The sequence below is a fragment of the Zea mays genome, chromosome 4 (assembly GCF_902167145.1).
Source record: "Zea mays cultivar B73 chromosome 4, Zm-B73-REFERENCE-NAM-5.0, whole genome shotgun sequence".
In the NCBI taxonomy this organism is placed as follows: Eukaryota; Viridiplantae; Streptophyta; class Magnoliopsida; order Poales; family Poaceae; genus Zea; species Zea mays.
In genome coordinates, this window is record NC_050099.1 from 157,677,284 (window position 1) to 157,687,386 (window position 10,103).

Sequence of the window (10,103 nt, forward strand, 5' to 3'; positions counted from 1 at the left end):
CAGTGTTCGGTGCGCCAGGCTGGCTCGAGCGAAGTGGCCGCTCTCGGGAATTCACCGGCGACGTACGGCTATAATTCACCGGACTGTCCGGTGTGCACCGGACTGTCCGGTGAGCCAACGGTCGGCCGGGCCAACGGTCGGCCGCGCAATCTGCGCGGGACACGTGGCCGAGCCAACGGCTAGAAGATGGCACCGGACTGTCCGGTGTGCACCGGACATATCCGGTGCGCCAACGGCTCTCAGGCTGCCAACGGTCGGCTTCGCTATTTAAGGAAGGAAATCGGGCACCGGACAGTGTCCGGTGTGCACCGGACTGTCCGGTGCCCCCGACGACAGAAGGCAAGAATGGCTTTCCAGATTTGTGCTCAACGGCTCCTAGCTGCCTTAGGGCTATAAAAGGGACCCCTAGGCGCATGGAGGAGGACACCAAGCATCCTTTGAGCATTGTTGATCACTCACACTTCATTCTTGCGCACTTATTCGACATTCTAGTGATTTGAGCTCTGTTCTAGTGTGCTAGTCTCTTGAGCTCAAGTCTGGGTTTTGTGTGTGCATATTCGCTGTGATCTTTGTGTCGTGTGTGAGTTGCTAATCCCTCCCTTGCTCCGTGATTCTTTGTGAACATATTTTGTAAGGGCGAGAGGCTCCAAGCTGTGGAGATTCCTCGCAAACGGGATTAAGAAAAGCAAAGCAACACCGTGGTATTCAAGTTGGTCTTTGGACCGCTTGAGAGGGGTTGATTGCAACCCTCGTCCGTTGGGACGCCACAACATGGAGTAGGCAAGCGTTGGTCTTGGCCGAACCACGGGATAACCACCGTGCCATCTCTGTGATTGATATCTCTTGGTTATTGTGTTGTGTTGAGATCCTTCTCTAGCCACTTGGCAAATTACTGTGCTAACAATTAACCAAGTTTTGTGGCTTAAGTTTTTTTTTAAGTTCTACAGGATCACCTATTCACCCCCCCCTCTAGGTGCTCTCAATTGGTATCGGAGCCGTTCTCTTCAAGAAAGGGACTAACCGCCCGAAGAGATGGATCCTAAGGGCAAGGGGATGGTGATCAACGACAAGGAGAAGGAGTCCTTCGTCAACGAGCCCAATGATGACAGGCCCACCGACTCAGGCTCGGGCCACAAAAGAAAAGACGGGAGGAAGAAGAAGACAAGGCGCATCAAGGAAATTGTCTACTACGACAGCGACGAATCTTCCTCCTCCCAAAAGGACAACGACGACTACGACAGACGAAAGACGGTTAACTCAAACTTTTCTTTCGATTATTCGCGCATCCCGCATAGCTCAAATGCTCAATTGCTCCCCATTCCACTTGGCAAGCCCCCTCACTTTGATGGAGAGGACTACGGATTTTGGAGCCACAAAATGCGTACTCACCTGTTTTCTCTCCATCCAAGCATTTGGGAGATTGTGGAAAGTGGAATGAAATTTGATAGCTCGGATAGCCCTGTGTTTATTAATGAACAGATTCATAAAAATGCACAAGCTACTACTGTGTTGCTAGCCTCTTTGTGCAGGGACGAGTATCACAAGGTGAGCGACTTGGACAATGCCAAGCAGATCTGGGACACCCTCAAGATCTCTCATGAGGGGAACAACGTCACCTTGCTCACCAAAATGGAGTTGGTGGAGGGCGAGCTTGGACGGTTCGCGATGATAAGGGGCGAGGAGCCAACCCAAACATACAACCGGCTCAAGACCCTTATCAACAAAATAAGGAGCTACGGGAGCACGCGATGGACGGACCACGACGTCGTCCGCCTAATGCTAAGGTCCTTTACCGTTCTTGATCCTCATTTGGTGAACAATATTCGTGAAAATCCCAGGTACACCAAGATGTCGCCCGAAGAAGTTCTTGGGAAGTTCGTAAGCGAGCGAATGATGATCAAGGAGGCGAGATACGTGGACGACGCGTTGAACGGTCCTATTCATGACCCTCAACCCATTGCTCTCAAGGCAACAAGGAGCAAGGAGGCACTACCAAGCAAGGTGGCGCAAGTTGAGGCGGCCGGGCTCAATGATGAGGAGATGGCCCTCATCATTAAGCGCTTCAAGACGGCGCTTAAAGGTCGCAAGGGACAGCCAAGCAAGACCAAAGCCAAGGGGAAGCGCTCATGCTTCAAATGCGGTAAGCTTGGTCATTTTATTGCTAACTGTCCCGACAATGATAGTGATCAGGACCAAGGGAACAAGAGGGAGAAGAAGAAGCATTACAAGAAGGACAAGGGCGAGGCACATATCGGAAAGGAGTGGGATTCGGATTGCTCCTCCTCCGACTCCGACAATGAAGGACTCGCCGCCACCGCCTTCAACAAGTCATCCCTCTTCCCCAACGAGTGTCACACTTGCCTCATGGCAAGGGAGAAGAAAGTAAGCACTCATAATACTAGTACTTATGCTTCTTCAAGTGAGGATGAGTCTAGTGATGATGATGAGATAGATTACTCATGCTTATTCAAGGGATTAGATCGAACCAAGGTTGACAAAATTAATGAATTGATTGATGCCTTGAATGATAAGAATATGCTTTTAGAAAAGCAAGAGGATTTATTGTATGAAGAGCATGATAAATTTGTAGAAGCACAGAAATCTCTTGCTCTAGAAATTAAGAGGAATGAAATGCTCTCTAGTGAATTATCTTCTTGTCATGAAACTATTGCTAAGTTAAAAAGTTTTAATGATGATTTAAATGCTAAACTAGAAGTAGCTAGTAAATCTAATTCTTGTGTAGAAATTGTTGAAACTTGTAATAGGTGTAAAGATTTTGACATTGATGCTTGTAGTGATCATTTAGTTTCAATTTCCAAATTAAATGAGGAATTAGCTAGTCTTAATGCCCAACTTAAGACTAGCAAGAATGAATTTGACAAGCTAAAATTTGCAAGGGATGCCTACACGATTGGTAGACACCCCTCAATTAAGGATGGACTTGGCTACAAGAGGGAAGCCAAGAACTTGACAAGCCATAAGGCTCCCATCTCCGCCAAGGAGAAAGGGAAGGCCCCTATGGCTAGTAGTGTGCAAAAGAACCATGCCTTTATGTACCATGATAGGAGACAATCTAGAAATGCTTATAGGAGTTGTAATGCCTTTGATTCTCATGCCATGTTTGCTTCTAGTTCTTCTTATGTGCATGATAGAAATGTCGGTAGGAGAAATGTTGTTCATAATATGCCTAGGAGAAATGTTGTTAATGTTCCTAGGAAAGTAAATGAAACTTCTACAATATATCATGCTTTAAATGCTTCTTTTGCTATTTGTAGAAAGGATAGGAAGATAGTTGCTAGAAAATTAGGGGCAATATGCAAGGGAGACAAAACTTGCATTTGGGTCCCTAAGGATATTTGTGCTAACCTTGTAGGACCCAACATGAGTTGGGTACCTAAGACCCAAGCCTAAATTTGCCTTGCAGGTTTATGCATCCAGGGGTTCAAGCTGAATTATTGACAGCGGATGCACAAACCATATGACGGGGGAGAAGAAGATGTTCACCTCCTACGTCAAAAACAAAGATTCCCAAGATTCAATAATATTCGGTGATGGGAATCAAGGCAAGGTAAAAGGGTTAGGTAAAATTGCAATCTCAAATGAGCACTCTATCTCTAATGTGTTTTTAGTAGAGTCTCTTGGATATAATTTGCTATCTGTTAGTCAATTATGCAATATGGGATATAACTGTCTATTTACAAATGTAGATGTGTCTGTCTTTAGAAGATGTGATGGTTCACTAGCTTTTAAGGGTGTACTAGACGGCAAACTTTACTTAGTTGATTTTGCAAAAGAAGAGGCCGGTCTAGATGCATGCTTAATGGCTAAGACTTGCATGGGCTGGCTGTGGCATCGCCGCTTAGCACATGTGGGGATGAAGAACCTCCACAAGCTTCTAAAGGGAGAACACGTGATAGGTCTAACCAATGTACATTTCGAAAAAGATAGACCTTGTGCAGCTTGTCAAGCAGGGAAACAGGTGGGAGGCTCTCATCACACCAAGAATGTGTTGACAACATCAAGACCCCTAGAGCTGCTACATATGGACCTCTTCGGACCCGTCGCCTATCTGAGCATAGGAGGAAGTAAGTATGGTCTAGTTATTGTTGATGACTTTTCCCACTTCACTTGGGTGTTCTTTTTGCAGGATAAGTCTGAAACCTAAGGGACCCTCAAGCGCTTCCTAAGGAGAGCTCAAAATGAGTTTGAGCTCAAGGTGAAGAAGATAAGGAGCGACAACGGGTCCGAATTCAAGAACCTTCAAGTGGAGGAGTTCCTTGAGGAGGAGGGAATCAAGCACGAGTTCTCCGCTCCCTACACACCTCAGCAAAATGGTGTGGTAGAGAGGAAGAACAGGACGCTCATAGATATGGCAAGGACTATGCTTGGAGAGTTCAAGACCCCCAAGTGTTTTTGGTCGGAAGCCGTGAACACGGCTTGCCACGCTATCAACAGGGTCTACCTTCACCGCCTCCTCAAGAAGACTTCATATGAGCTGCTGACTGGTAACAAACCCAATGTATCATACTTTCGTGTATTTGGGAGTAAATGCTACATTCTAGTGAAGAAGGGTAGGAATTCCAAATTTGCTCCCAAAGCCGTAGAAGGGTTTTTATTAGGTTATGATTCAAATACAAAGGCGTATAGGGTCTTCAACAAATCATCGGGTTTGGTTGAAGTCTCTAGCGACGTTGTATTTGATGAGACTAATGGCTCTCCAAGAGAGCAAGTTGTTGATCTTGATGATGTAGATGAAGAAGACGTTCCAACGGCCGCGATACGCACCATGGGGATTGGAGATGTACGGCCTCAGGAACATTTGGAGCAAGATCAACCGTCTTCCTCAACTATGGTGCATTCCCCAACCCAGGATGACGAACAGGTACCTCAAGTGGAGGCACATGATCAAGGGGGAGCACAGGATGTTCAAGTTGAAGAGGAAGAAGCACCTCAGGCACCTCCAACAGAAGTTCGAGCGATGATTCAAAGGGATCATCCCGTCGACCAGATATCGGGTGATATTAGCAAGGGAGTAACTACTCGTTCAAGATTAGTTAATTTTTGTGAGCATTACTCTTTTGTCTCTTCTATTGAGCCTTTCAGGGTAGAAGAGGCCTTGCTAGATCCGGACTGGGTGTTGGCCATGCAGGAGGAACTCAACAACTTCAAGCGCAATGAACTTTGGACACTGGTGCCTCGTCCCAAGCAAAATGTTGTGGGAACCAAGTGGGTGTTCTGCAACAAACAGGACGAGCACGGGGTGGTGACGAGGAACAAGGCTCGACTTGTGGCAAAAGGTTATGCCCAAGTCGCAGGTTTGGACTTTGAGGAGACTTTTGCTCCTGTGGCTAGGCTAGAATCAATTCGTATCTTGCTAGCATATGCCGCTCACCATTCTTTCAGGTTGTACCAAATGGATGTGAAGAGCGCTTTCCTCAACGGGCCGATCAAGGAGGAGGTGTACGTGGAGCAACCCCCTGGCTTCGAGGATGAACGGTACCCCGACCACGTGTGTAAGCTCTCTAAGGCGCTCTATGGACTTAAGCAAGCCCCAAGAGCATGGTATGAATGCCTTAGAGACTTTTTAATTGCTAATGCTTTCAAGGTTGGGAAAGCCGATCCAACTCTTTTTACTAAGACTTGCGATGGTGATCTTTTTGTGTGCCAAATTTATGTCGATGACATAATATTTGGTTCTACTAATCAAAAGTCTTGTGAAGAGTTTAGCAGGGTGATGACGCAGAAATTCGAGATGTCGATGATGGGCGAGTTGAACTACTTCCTTGGGTTCCAAGTGAAGCAACTCAAGGACGGCACCTTCATCTCCCAAACAAAGTACACGCAAGATTTGCTAAAGAGGTTTGGGATGAAGGACGCCAAGCCCGCAAAGACACCGATGGGAACCGACGGACACACCGACCTCAACAAAGGAGGTAAGTCCGTTGATCAAAAAGCATACCGGTCCATGATAGGTTCTTTGCTTTATTTATGTGCTAGTAGACCGGATATTATGCTTAGCGTATGCATGTGTGCTAGATTTCAATCTGATCCTAAGGAATGTCACTTAGTGGCTGTGAAGCGAATTCTTCGATATTTAGTCACTACGCCTTGCTTCGGGATCTGGTATCCAAAGGGGTCGAACTTTGACTTGATTGGGTACTCAGATTCCGACTATGCTGGATGTAAGGTCGATAGGAAGAGTACATCGGGGACGTGCCAATTCTTAGGAAGGTCCCTGGTGTCATGGAACTCTAAGAAACAAACCTCTGTTGCCCTATCCACCGCTGAGGCCGAGTACGTTGCTGCAGGACAGTGTTGTGCGCAACTACTTTGGATGAGGCAAACCCTCCGGGACTTTGGCTACAATCTGAGCAAAGTCCCACTCCTATGTGATAATGAGAGTGCTATCTGAATAGCGGAAAATCCTGTTGAGCACAGCCGCACAAAGCACATTGACATCCGGCATCACTTTTTGAGAGACCACCAGCAAAAGGGGGATATCGAAGTGTTTCATGTTAGCACCGAGAACCAGCTAGCCGATATCTTTACTAAGCCTCTAGATGAGAAGACCTTTTGCAGGCTGCGTAGTGAGCTCAATATCTTAGATTCGCGGAACTTGGATTGAAATGTAGCATACATGTGTTTATGCCTTTGATCATGTTCATTCTGCATTTTGTTGCTTATGGTGGTGCTCAAGTTGTACAAACACTCCCTGGACCTCACATGTCCTGTTTGCAAGTGATGCACATATTTAGGGGGAGCTATGCTACAACTTGACCCTTTGAGACTAACCATGTACTTGAGTTTGGTTGTTTTAGTCTCCAAGGAGAATTGAAAGGGAAAAGGTGGACTTGGACCATGCAAGACTTCCACTGCACTCCGATGAAAAGAGTAACTCTTCCAAGTTCATCTTTATACTCTTATTGCCTATTTGCTCTTAGTTGAAGATTTTGGTGAGGCAATGGGGTTAAAGGGCCAAGATTGATCCCGTTTTGGTGCTTGATGCCAAAGGGGGAGAAAATAAAGGCCAAAGCGATAAATGGATCAGCTACCACTTGAGAGATTTTGAAAATAGTAGAATAGAGTTTTTGGTTTGTCAAAACTCTTTAGAGTTTTTGGTTTGTCAAAACTCTTTTGTTGTCTCTCTTGTCGAAAGTTGGCTTCTTGTGGGGAGAAGTATTGATTATGGGAAAAAGGGGGAGTTTTTGAAATCTTGAATCAATTTCTCTTGGAATGACTCTCTTTATGTCTTAACATGTGTGTTTGACTTAGAGATAGAAATTTGAGTTTGATTTGCAAAAACAAACCAAGTGGTGGCATAGAGTGATCCATATATGTCTAAATTGAATCAAAACAATTTTGAGTTCTTATTTGATTTGATTTTGTACTTGTTCTACTTGCTTTATGTTGTGTTGGCATAAATCACCAAAAAGGGGGAGATTGAAAGGGAAATGTGCCCTTGGGCCATTTCTAAGTGTTTTGGTGATTTAGTGTCCAACACAAGTGCCTAAGTGTAAAAAGGTGGACAAACTACAAATCAAGGATAAAGGTATGTTTCTCAGACTTAGTACATTGTTTTATGGACTAATGTATTGTGTCTAAGTGCTGGAAACAGGAAAAATCCAATTGTAAATGTCTTGGCTCGAGCAGCCAAGACTCTGCTGAGTCTGGGAGCACCGGACTGTTCGGTGGTGCACCGGACAGTGTCCGGTGGTGCACCGGACAGTGTCCGGTGCGCCAGGCTGGCTCGAGCGAAGTGGCCGCTCTCGGGAATTCACCGGCGACGTACGGCTATAATTCACCGGACTGTCCGGTGTGCACCGGACTGTCCGGTGAGCCAACGGTCGGCCGGGCCAACGGTCGGCCGCGCAATCTGCGCGGGACACGTGGCCGAGCCAACGGCTAGAAGATGGCACCGGACTGTCCGGTGTGCACCGGACATGTCCGGTGCGCCAACGGCTCTCAGGCTGCCAACGGTCGGCTTCGCTATTTAAGGAAGGAAATCGGGCACCGGACAGTGTCCGGTGTGCACCGGACTGTCCGGTGCCCCCGACGACAGAAGGCAAGAATGGCTTTCCAGATTTGTGCTCAACGGCTCCTAGCTGCCTTGGGGCTATAAAAGGGACCCCTAGGCGCATGGAGGAGGACACCAAGCATCCTTTGAGCATTGTTGATCACTCACACTTCATTCTTGCGCACTTATTCGACATTCTAGTGATTTGAGCTCCGTTCTAGTGTGCTAGTCTCTTGAGCTCAAGTCTGGGTTTTGTGTGTGCGTATTCGCTGTGATCTTTGTGTCGTGTGTGAGTTGCTAATCCCTCCCTTGCTCCGTGATTCTTTGTGAACATATTTTGTAAGGGCGAGAGGCTCCAAGCTGTGGAGATTCCTCGCAAACGGGATTAAGAAAAGCAAAGCAACACCGTGGTATTCAAGTTGGTCTTTGGACCGCTTGAGAGGGGTTGATTGCAACCCTCGTCCGTTGGGACGCCACAACGTGGAGTAGGCAAGCGTTGGTCTTGGCCGAACCACGGGATAACCACCGTGCCATCTCTGTGATTGATATCTCTTGGTTATTGTGTTGTGTTGAGATCCTTCTCTAGCCACTTGGCAAATTACTGTGCTAACAATTAACCAAGTTTTGTGCCTTAAGTTTTTTTTTAAGTTCTACAGGATCACCTATTCACCCCCCCCCCCTCTAGGTGCTGTCAACTTTTCAATTGACCTCTGAATGTGTTTTTCTGTCATTTCTTGCAAACGGCTTAAGTATTCTGTAGAAGAGGAAGATGCACCTCTCTTTCTCTCAGATTTACTGTAATCACGACCTCTCGGGCGTTTTCCTGTCAAACCAGCAGAACCACTATCAGATTCATGTGCCTCAACAGATGGAGTACCTGAAGATCCAATAGATTTTGCATTTAAGCCTCAGAAGGAATGTCCTTGACAGATACTCTCCCATTTTGGTTCCCCTTCAGTTGATGCCAGCAATGCATATAATGGAATGGTTTGTTCTCCTCGTGTGCAAACAAGGTTGCCGCCTTCGAAGTCTGCAGAAATATTAGATGAATTAGATAAATGTAATAACTAGTAGACACTAATAAATAATGAACATGAGTTAAACTCTATATGATTTGCCTAACCTTATCGTCATCAGTTAAGCCACCTTGGTTCTCTCGTAATACATATAAGGTGTCCTACGGATAATGCAAATCGAAGCTATTTGATGTCTGACTCAGGCCTATATGTATATGACCGATCGATCGAAATACTCCAAGACTCCACCTTTGTCATATATTCCATATATCACATTCGATAGATATCATATTCATGGAATACGATTCACTTTCAAGATGCCTTGATGGTGAAATGGTAGACACGCGAGACTCAAAATCTCGTGCTAACGAGCGTGGAGGTTCGAGTCCTCTTCAAGGCATAATGAAGTATTCCGGAAATCTGCGCCTGGCGCTCTCCTCTATCTTCTGAGGTCCTTAACCATCTCCCTGAGAAAAGTAGACAGTAAAAGCCAAAATAGACTAAATATAGCCTGAATGATCCTAAAAACCCCTCGAAGGAGATAATAAAGAACCTAAAGCAGACGATATCCTACTGCAAGGGTGGTCTTAAGAATCCAAAAGAGGTTGCTCAGAAGAGATAGATGTATCCCAACCTCTATTGCTCTCGCGTAAAGCCTTTTTTTTACGTGACAGGAAAAAGTGACTACGAATTCCCCTTTTTGTTTGCGAATCCCTGTTTGTATCATTTGAGCGCACGCCCATAAGTAGCGATCAAGGAAATCGATCAAACGATCCCAATACCGTGAAAGAGAAACTTCCTAGATCCAGGGAAGCTTATCATAAAGGGCTTCAACAAGGGGTTTTATTCGTTCTTTGAGCAAAAAGATAAAGATCGGATAGATTCGAACCGCAATTGCAAAGGTAATAACTACTATGCCAGCCCAAATCATGATCTTCACCAACTTGTGCGTAGTAGCCAGAGAACTTACTCACATCTGCTCGAATCTTGTCCCATCTGCTGCTAAGTGCTCTATTCAGTCTACAAGGGTACTGGCCCCTTTGTTCGTTGTACCTTTTTTCAATTCGAGCCCA

At 45.9% G+C, this 10,103-nt stretch overlaps 1 non-coding gene across 1 annotated transcript; it reads left to right on the top strand.

The window, feature by feature from the left end:
* Window positions 1-9,349: 9,349 nt before the first annotated feature.
* TRNAL-CAA (transfer RNA leucine (anticodon CAA)) lies at window positions 9,350-9,430 on the top strand. The gene has a single exon. It is a non-coding gene; the product is annotated as a tRNA-Leu (tRNA).
* Window positions 9,431-10,103: the final 673 nt, after the last annotated feature.